Source organism: Mesoplodon bidens (genome assembly GCF_964165515.1).
Source record: "Mesoplodon bidens genome assembly, chromosome: 5".
NCBI lineage: Eukaryota > Metazoa > Chordata > Mammalia > Artiodactyla > Ziphiidae > Mesoplodon > Mesoplodon bidens.
Window position 1 is genome coordinate 116,388,101 of NC_138161.1, and position 10,437 is coordinate 116,398,537.

Below are 10,437 nucleotides of genomic sequence, written 5' to 3' on the forward strand. Positions count from 1 at the left end.
TGTAGAAATACAACTTTTGGGGTGCAGCCCTCATTCCTGTCCCTTTGTCCCCTGTCTTTCTGTCCCTGGTCCTTATCCTGTACACACTACATATAATACCCAGAACAATACAGGGCAAAACAATACATGACACTTTCCAGGTCATGGCACCCCCAGTGTCCCTATACGTTTGTTCACAGCACCCCCAGGCTAAAAGCAATACCCACAGCTCGATTTATTAAGTAGTCAGGTCCAAACAAATTGATAATTATGTATAAACAACTTAGCATCCTTTTGAAAGAATAGACTACACGAACTGAAAAAAAAAGTTTTTCCTGCATCCTTAAATTACCATAATTACTTACTACTGGGATGTGTGCATCCATTTGGCACTGGAAAACTTCTCAAACCTCAGTCACACTGGACACCACCACCCTCATCTCCTGTGCAACAATGATCTTCTTAGCAACCACCCCAAATCCAGCTTTGCAAAGATATGACATCATCAAAAGGAAGTGGTGGCCTTTGATGTTGATCCTGTGAACTACCTCGGGCTAGTAATGAGGGCGGCATCCAACATGCAAGTACCACTTGCTGCGGTGCCTTGGGGTGCCTTAGTACAGAGTTTGGGAACCTCCAATACAGGGAGGCATGTCGGCTCAAAAAAGTTCCATAACTGCATCATCTCCCCCTTAGCTGTCAGATTCCCCTCCCAGCCTGACTGCTGTCCAACTCCAGCAGACATGCCCACGGACCCATTCCGACATCTTCACCTGGAACTTTCCCGGCACTTCTGGATGAATACGCCCCAAAGAGAACACAACACTCTGCCCCAAAAGCCTGTTCTTCCTCCTGGGTTTCTTGTGTGTATGTATGTCCTTATGTAGATATCTACAGAGAGAGAAGTTGGGGCAGATTTGTTTTAAAGGACTTGTCTTTGGACTTGGAGGCTGGCAAGTCCAAAATCTATAGCACAGGCCAGGAGGCCAAAGGCCCAGGGAAAAGGTGACGGTGCAGAGCTGAGCCCCAGGCCCACCTGGAGGCAGATTCTTCCTTCTCAGGAGACCTCAGTCTTCTAAGTCCTCAGACTAGTTGGATGAGGCCCGCCCATATTATGGAGGGTGATTCAAATGTTAATCACATCTTTAAAAATACCCCACGGCAACACCTAGCCTGCTGTTTAACCAAACACTGGGTAGCCCCGGGGTAGCCAATTTGATACATAAAATTAACCATCACGCCCTCCTTCACTGAGCACTTAGTAGGTGCAAGGCACTGTTTGTTCCAAGTGCTGGGGATACCAAAGTGAAACAGAGACAAATACCAAAACAAAACAAAACAAGAACAACCCCGCCCTCGTGGACCTTACTTTCAGGAGCAGACACATAAAAATAATAAATGAAGTTCAAGTTTAAAAGTATGTCACATAAAGACAAGTAAGGCAGAGAGGAGTATTAGCAAGTACAGGGGCGGGCACAATTTTTAAAAAAACAGCGTGATCAGGGAAGGCCTCCCCTAGAAGGTGACAAACAGGGCGAGCGCTGGGATGAGGGAGCAGGTGGCCACAAGTGCAAGCAGGCCGGGATGTCCTGGACCCGCCCGGGGAAGTGGGGTAGCCTGGGCAGCCGTGGTCAGGACACTGGCTTTGTTCCCAGTGAGATGGGAGCCCTCGGAGGGTTTCAAGCCCCGAGGGAGACACGATCACTCTGACCCTGGAACAGGGAGACCAAGTGGTGATGAGGTGTGAGCAGAGGTCAAATTCTGGATATGTTTTAAAGGAAGGAAGTGAGATTTCTTAGTGGTTTGGAGACAGGGCATGAGAAAAAGAGGGCATCCAAGACCCCTCTCAGGTTTGTAGCCTCAGCACCTATAAAGCTGCAGCGGCCACCTCCCAAGACAGGGACGCCGTGAAAGGAGCAGTTGGGCCAGAGGAGACCGGAGTTTGTCCTGGATGCGTTAACTCCAACCAAGGGGAGGTGGGGTGGGCAGCCGGATGGACCAGTCCACAGCTCAAGGGAGAGAGCTCTGGAGCTTTGGGTACCGCCCCATCTTCCCATGGGACAGCAAACTCCTCGCAGGCAGTTTACATCTTCATCCTCAACAACAACTACCCCAATGCCCTGCCCCAAGAGATGCACAGGAACACCTACTCCGTCAACAGACTTCCGGAGAAGGAAAGGTGCCTATTATCTGGAAAAGGATGGGAAGGGCCTTTGGAATATTTGCCTGTTGCTCGCAAGTTCGCCTTTTTAAAAGCACAGCACAGGGGCTGGTGAGGCTCTGGAGCCAGAGTGCCTGGTTAAAGTTCCAGGGCCCCTACTTTTTAGCCGAGTGACGTCAAGGGAGCCACTTAACCTCAGGGTTCTCAACTATAAAATCGGGATGACCGCAGAATCCACTTGCAGGGTGAGGACTAAATAAGTTAATTTAACAGGGCTTAGAAGAGCTCAGACACCTAGAAATGGCTGTCTAAATGTTAACCATTATAAGTACTACTACTAGTACTACTTGTTATCCATGATAAAGGTTAGCATGTTAACCTGCTATAATTACACCACACTGAAAGGGTGCTTATAAAGTGTCCCAAGACACTGGAAAAATCCCCGAAGACCTCTCTAAATTAAAGAAGTGTTCAAATGAACAGTCTGATTTCTTGTACTCTGCATTTCCAAAATCTTGTAATACACGATAGGTTCACATTCCATTAACCAGAGTCTGTGACTAACCTAATCTCTTCTCATCCGACTTTAATGGATAAGGTTTATTACAAAAATTTCTCCAAATCTGAGTAATTTGGGAGTTATTCCATAAAACTTGAAGGTTCCTCAGAAGTATTTCCTCGGGGTGAAATACTGATCAGGGACTTCCAACACACAAACACACACACACACACACACACACACACGAATGGAAGCTGATAATCCTTTGCAAAGAATAAATGCCGCCCATCCAGGGGGTCTGTCTATGGAACAACACAATGGGACAGTTTAGTTTCAAAAGCCAAAGAACGTAGTCAGTGAAGTGCAGCTGGCTTCCTAGTTGAAAAAGTGTGGAAACATCCAATACAGCTTCATAAAGTAGCACGAGAGTTGGTGAGCATCAAACAAGCTGAGCAAACATAGCTGATGTTAACTTCCCAGCTCTGGGGGAGCTGGGTTCCCCACTGACCCCCGTGGGCTGGCGCCCCTCTCCTTTGAACCGAGCCTGAGTAGTGGACACCCCCTAAAGAGGACGTCCCTCCGTCACCATCTTGCACCATCAGACACAACGCTGCGGCCCCTCCACTGCTCCCTGCACCACAGGGGCAGGCCCAACCCAGGAAAACCCCCTAACGAAGCCCCCAGGTACCCCAAAGGATGTCTGCTCCACCTCAGTCTTGGCAGGTAGCCATCACACATTGAATGTGACCTGATTTTCTAGCTCTTTGGTTCTGGCCCCGCTGAGAGCGCTTTTTCTTCCTGAATTCAGCCCAGGTAGGGAGTAAGTCGCACAAATGCATATTTAAAAGCTGAACTGAATTCTTTGGAGAGCAAGGAAATTAACAGGGCCTCAAGCAGTGGCCATCGCTTGCCCGCTGTACCGATCTTTTCAGAGAAAGCATCCTGGTAAAATACACAACGATAATAACGAGAGCCCCTTTGGGGGCCCAGGAGAAAAGGGAAACTCAAATTTATGTCAAAAACTGAATGTGAATGGAAGGAAGGATCACACACACACACAAACCTTTTTATAAACATAAAAGAAATGTCTGGCTAAATTTATCTCTTTGTCAGTGAAAAACAGCCTAAGCTTTAGCCAAGAGTGTGGCCAATTCTTAAACTGAAGGACAAAAGAGAAATGCTTAGTATAGAGTAGCCCCATCAAACAGAACTTTCAACAAGGATGAAAATACATCTGCTCTGTCCAATTCACTCGCCAATAACCACATGTGGCTCTAGGGCTCTTGAAAGGTGGTCGGTGAGACTGGAACTGCATTTTAAATTGTATTTCCTTTTAATTCATTGACATTTAAATGTAAATAGCCACATGTAGCCAGCGGCTACTGTAGTGGACAGCTCAACGACAGACACTCAAACCAAACAGCTGGCAATGTCTTTCTTTCCCTACGATAAAATTACAATCATCACAACCAACAATATCTTAAATTGTCACCAAAATTAGTACCTCTACCCAGGCTCCAGGTGCCCCAAATCTCAGAAAGCCTGAAACAAAAAGAAAAAGGCAAAAGACTTAAGAAAGTGATTCCAGTGTGTCATTTGTTCCAACTTCCATCCCCCATCCAGCTTACATTTCTCTTCTACGACAGCTTCGTGTATTTGGAAATCTGTGCTTGCAGATGGAATCTGCATTTGCGAAACCAGAAGGTCACAGCCTCTTCCCTTAATGTCCAGGAAACATGAAAATGTGAACTTGGGGCAAGTTCCCTAACCTCTCTAAGCTTCAGTTTCCTCAAGGCCAAAGTGCAGATAATAATAGTATTTGCCTCTCACGAGGATTAGATTCAGAGCACGCATGTAAAGAGCCTAACCGTGCCTGGCAAAGAATGGGTGCCTGGCAAGGGGTAGCTATAATGATAATTTTGTTAACAGCAATAGTAAAATCTGTAATAAAATAAAAACGGTGCTACTAGAATGGAAGTTTACAGTTGGCAAAGTTTTCCTAACACTTTGAACCTGTTTCACGGGCTAAAGTAAAGTGGCCTCTAGTAAAATACGTCTTGGGGTCCTGACATCTTGGCCATCCCTGCCAACCTCCAGACAGGCAGTCACCCAGATGGGTACCATAAGAATTATTCTGTGCCTCTACCCTGTGGCAGGCAATGCACTAGGCTGGCGGGTGAAGGGAACAGTCTCCAAACATAGTCCAATGTCTTAAGACTCTGTACCACTTGTCAGCTAACCTCAATGAGACACCTCGGCGAGATGTCAAAGCTTCATCCTGGGTCTCACATAAGCAGGAGGCTCCATTCCGACTTCCTGGATCAGCCAAGACCAGGTTTGGCTATAGGCCCACAGACGGGGACGAAGGTGCAAGGGGACCTGAGAGGGAACGGCCCATTTTCTCAGCCAGGACAATAAGAGGGGTGTTGACAGGCCATGCTTCTCACTGACAGGTCACATCATTTTAACAGGAAACCTGTTCTCACAGCCTTCAAAAAGCCAAATCTGACCTGCCTCACAAAGCAAACACAACCGCTTTCAACAGCCAGCTGCCTCAGCCGGTGAAATCCAACGGGAATCTCCACCAGATTCACAGCAACCAGACCAATACGCCAGAAATCCCCCAGGAGTTTCGAAGCAGAAGTTTAGTGGAATTCTTTGGGGTTTGGGGTTTATTTTTCTTTATATAGAAAGCAGTCGATCTTCTTTCACAACCAAGGGGACGTTCCCCTGTGGAATTCCCTTCTCTGAAGATCTCTAAAAATAAAATATTTGTCTGACTGTCTGCAATAATTTAAGAGTAAACCCATTTACTGGCAGAGTCAGGGATTTCTCTCAGCTCCTTCATCTATGAAAACATGGTCCAGACTGTCTCAGATGTTCCAAGTTCTGGCTCCCTCAGGCCCCAGAAGAACACTGGTCTACCACGCTCTTGACTTTGGGCTAGGAAAATGAGTTGCTGTACCTGGAATCTCACATTTGGATTCTTTGCTGGTGGGAGTGTAAAATGGTATAACCATGTTGGGAGAAGGTCTGGCAGTCTCTTATAAGGTTCACATACATCTCTTTTATGACCCAGCAATTCCACTCCATTTACCCACAAGACATGACAACATATGTCCCTAGGAAGACTTGTATACAAATATTCACAGCAGCTTCATTCACAATACCCCCCAAACCTGGAAATAACTCATGTGTCCATCAACAGGGAAATACATAAACAAACTGCATTATAAATAGATACTGGACTATAACTCAGCAATAAAAAAGACTGAATTACTGGTACATAAAACATGGGTGAACCTCAAAAACATGCTGAGCGAAAGAAGCTTTACACAATACTGTGAAATTCCACTTATATGAAGTTCAAGACCAGGCTAAACTAACTTTGAGTGAGAAACAAAGGGTGAGGACAGGGACTGACTGGGAATCGGGATGAAGGAACTTTCTGGGGGAGATGGCAACATTACTTGATAGAGATGAGGGTTACACAGGTGTAGGCATCTGTCGAAACATTATGCAAATGTTACCCTCAAGGTCTGTGCATTTCACTATATGGAGATACGTATGTATGTAAAAGTTCACCATATGTATAAATTTTACCTTAAGAAAATCATGAACATATATTGAACTCTAAATAATGAAATGTGTGCTGAAACGTTTAGAGGTGACCTGTACCAATGTCTGTCATTTAATTTAAAATGCATAAAACAATAAGTTGCTGATGGATGGACAGAGGGATGACTAGATGGACGGATGTGTAATAAACCCAATATTGTAAAATTATAGACTCTAGATACGGGTATTTGGGTGGTCACTGTTCTTGCAACTTTTCTATATTTTTTAAAAGGAGGTGGGTGGGGGAAAGAGTCACAGGGCCCTCTCCCTAGTCCACCAACTTAGAAATTTAGCAAGACACCCATGCCCACCAAGCCATGGGCCCACATAATTTCGATTCTGCTGAAAAGTTAAGACTGGAAGAACACAAGTAGCTTTACAGGAACTCACATCACTCATGCCAAAGATTTTCTGCCTGTTTCCCTACAGACAAAGCAATTATTTGAATGGAAGCCAAAAATTCCTTCTCAAGAGGGAGAAAAAGAACTCACTGACTCGTATTCCCAATTAATTCTCTTTCAGTTCCTGCACCAAATTTACTAGCTAACGAACGGCACAACACCTCTCTTCCATTTGCCCCACGTCCATGCAGCCAAAAGACAAACAAAGAAAAACCGACCCAGCGACTTGCTAAACAAATGCAGCCAGAGGGGTGTCCTCCCAGCTGTCAGGCCAGAAGCCCCACTTATGGCAAAAGAAGGGCCACGGGTAGCTTGTAGGAGATGAAAGTGGCCCCAGCTGGCAATCAGCAAATAAACAGGAGCCTCGGTCATACAACCACAAGGAACTGAATTCTCCCAACAGCCATGTGAGTTTGAGTGAGAACTCTGAGGTCCAGACAGGAACCCAGCCCAGGTGACACCTTGATTTCAGCCTTAATGAGACTCTGAGCAGCGTACCCAGCTGAGCTACATCAGGGCTTCTGAGCCACAGAAATGGTGAGATAACAAATGGGTATTGTTTTAAGCTGCTAATTTTGTGGAAATTTGTTACGCAGAAATACGAACCTAATAAGTATTCTAATAAACATTTGTATGTTTAAAAAAAAAAAAAAAAAAAGAGGATGCAGAGCTCCCTCTGAGGTTAAAGTGATTTCACTGAGGTTAGCACACACACACGCACCAAAGAGCCCCAAACAGCTTGTTGCTTTACCCCTCTGTGGGGTTTGGTGACATCTGGGGTCACTTGAACTTGGTAGGGAATTCAGCTGTTCAGAGGTACAAATTAGGAATCCCTGTGGCCAGGGACACGTGGGGTGCAGAGCAAGCCCTACGCACGGGCCCAGAGGTGGCTCACATTACGCCTGCCTTCCTTCCTGGCAGGGCCTCACTTATCCTGAGATGACACACGATGGCAGGGGCTGGAAGAGGCCTCGCCTGACTGCGCCCACCATCTGAAAACAGCTGTACCCATTACAAAAAGGAAACCAGGTTGCTAGAGACCAGGGCAGTCAGTCACTCAAACATAGGAACTGGTGCCAGACTTTTTTTTTTTTTTTTAATACTTTTTTGTTCTTAAACCCCCTAACAAACTCACTGACACCACCCAGCGTCCCTGGGGACCACCCACAACGACACAGGGCAGCCAGGTGCAAGCACCAGGGAGGCAGGGCGGCTGGGTTACTGCACTTTGGCCTCCACGCGGTTCTCGTGGCCAAAGACAGCGGCAGTCTAGGTGAAGGGCATGAGCCCTGGCGCAGGAGGGGGGTGTGCATGCCTGACAACGGGGCTTCCTGAAATAAACGCCGCCGCTACCCCGCCCTCACCCAGGTCCACCCTGGCGTCTCTTGGGCCTAGTAAAGTGTTGAGGACGAGGGAAGAAACCCCCTTTACAGAAGGGGAGATGCCCGTTTTCAGTGCCGGGGACTTCCCGCGCCCCGAGGCTCTGAGCCTCCCTTGGCCGTGGCGCTTCCTCTGAACGCGCGGCACATCTGCTCCCGCCCGTCCAGCACCGCTGCCCCGGGAACAAACGCACCTCCTGGGGCGCACGAAGAAGGGCAGCGGGAGCCGCCTCCACCCCAGCCCACCCCAGCCCACCCCGGCCTCGCGCCCTCCTGAACCTGGATTCCTCGGCCAGCTCCCGCCTGATCTTTGCCGAGGACCCCCTGCAGCAGTGTCCTACACCCACCTGTAGCCTCGAAGCTTCCCCTCTGCTTCCTTCCTAGGCGCCCCGAGCATGCGGAGCCCACGACCCTCAACAGACTGCTCTGGGGTGCCTCGCCCCATGGCTCGCCAGGGATGATTTTTTTTTTTTTCCAAAAAAAAGTTGGCCCAAGACCGCTGCGTCCCATGGATCCTGTCCCCAGCCCCATCCAATTCGGGCCGGGGTGCAGGGGACGGGGATGGCCCTCTGGCAGCCCCGGCACCTGGGAAGCACGCCCAGCCTCGGCAACCTGAAGGGAGGCGCCCCGCCAGGCTCCCCCTGCCCGCCGGGTTCCCGCCCCGCCTGCGCCCGCCTCCATCCCGAATCCTGCAAGGCGCCCACCTACCGTTCTGAACTAAGCCGAGGAGAAGGCGCGGGCTCCCGGAGACAGCGTGTTCCGTCCCGGGAGGAAAGTTTCTGCCATATAGAGGAGGCGGCGCGGGGAAGGCGTGGGCGCCAGGGGGTGGGGACGGGGCAGGCGGCGCGGCGTGCTCGTGTGTCCGTCCCTCAGCGGAGTCCGCGGCCGCCGCGCTCCCGCTCGCTGCGCCCTGAGCCCGGCGCGCTCCGGCTCCAGCCCCGACGCGCCCCCGTCGCCGCTGCGCGTCCGCCGGCTACACTTCCTCTTCCTCTGAACTCATGTGCAAAATATGCTGCGCTGCGTCTTCGGGGGAGCCGCCGCGGGAGCAGCTGGCCCGCCCCGCGCCCCCTCCGCCCCCCGCGCCCCCCGCGCCCCGCGCCCCGCGCCGCCGCCTCCAGGCGGCCGGCAACCTGCGCGCTGCACGCGGCTTCCCCCCAGCCAATCACCCTCGCCGCTCCACGGCGCAGAGGTCCGTGGCTCCCCGCCCACCCTCTCGACCCCTTGTAACCAAGGTTGCGTGCGTCAGGAGCGCGCGTGGCGGACTCGGAGCCCTCAAAATTTGGGCTTGGGTGCTGGAGGGTGACTGCCACTAAGGCGCTGATGGCTGGGAGAGGGCGGGGGAGGACCATTCCTCCTCCCCATTCCACAGGTGGGGCCATCCCCAGGCTCTACGTTATTGCTTGGGAGTCAGTGCTTAAGGAGCGGGACAATGCCACTGTCCTCATGCCACACCCTAGCCCACCTACTTCAGGCGCCCAGAAGGTTTGAGAAGAACTGGGGAACCATCTTGGCCTGCAGCTTTAGGCCGGCCAAGGAGACAATTCTATAAATGAAAAGCCAGGCCAGGGCTGCTTTAGTGACAGGAAAATGGGAGGCAGTGAGCCCATTGTAAAAGTCTTTCTTCCTGGAGCTTTTTAAACAAAGCACAATCGCAGTGTAAGAGTTAATAGCGGGGAACCCTAGAGCCAAATCATCAGGCTGGGCCTCGGGCCCTCATCCATATCTACCTTCTGTGTGATTTGGGTAAGTGACTTAACGGCTCTGTTCCTATTTCCTTCTCTGTTAAGTAGCACTTTTTTCTGGTGGGTTTTATAAGTAAAGTGTTTAGGAAAGCACTCTATAACTTAGCTATTATCCTGTTGTTGCTGATATTATTATTATCTTTACTATTATTATTAGGGGACTGCAGTAAGACAACTGACATAATCTAATTATCTACATTTTCTGGTTGGCCAAAGAGGGGGCCTTAAGCATTGGAGCCCACAGGATGGAGGGCTGGTGTAGGCCCCAGCAGTGTTTTAATGATGTCCTTCCGGTACTAATAACCACCCCCAGGGGGTAAGGAGGCACTATTTTGTTTGCAGGAATTCCTGTAACCACAGTTTCTCAGAGATTTTCTTCCTTGTTTGCTTGTTCCCTAGCCATCCCAGTTCTGTGTTCCTCCCCCCTCCCCCCACTACCATTTTGTTTTTGGTTTTGGTTTTTGCCCCTTTCCCTTTCCACCCCGCCACTCGCTGGTATCACTCACCACCACCACCTCCAATCTCCCCCACTCTCTCCTCTGCTTGGCTTGCCATCTGGGAGAAAATAACAAGATCAGGTGACAGCCCAAGTCCAGATGCAAACAGTATTATGTGGAGACAAGTGTCAGGTGGGGCCTCTCACTGCTGTGGCCTCTCC

At 49.7% G+C, this 10,437-nt stretch overlaps 1 protein-coding gene across 2 annotated transcripts in view; it reads right to left on the minus strand.

Annotated features, from left to right (window-relative positions):
• Positions 1-8,998, minus strand: part of RFTN1 (raftlin, lipid raft linker 1) — a 201,791-nt gene extending 192,793 nt beyond the window's left edge. Inside the window, exons 1-2 of one of the 2 annotated variants that reach the window (XM_081235581.1) lie at positions 8,746-8,902; positions 4,144-4,181 (exon numbers count right to left, since the gene is read on the minus strand). The gene's annotated coding sequence lies outside the window, so the exon portion shown is untranslated. Of the gene's footprint in view, positions 1-4,143; positions 4,182-8,745 lie in introns of both variants that reach the window. The other variant, XM_081235580.1, reaches the window with a different exon arrangement.
• Between the last annotated feature and the right edge of the window lie 1,439 nt (positions 8,999-10,437).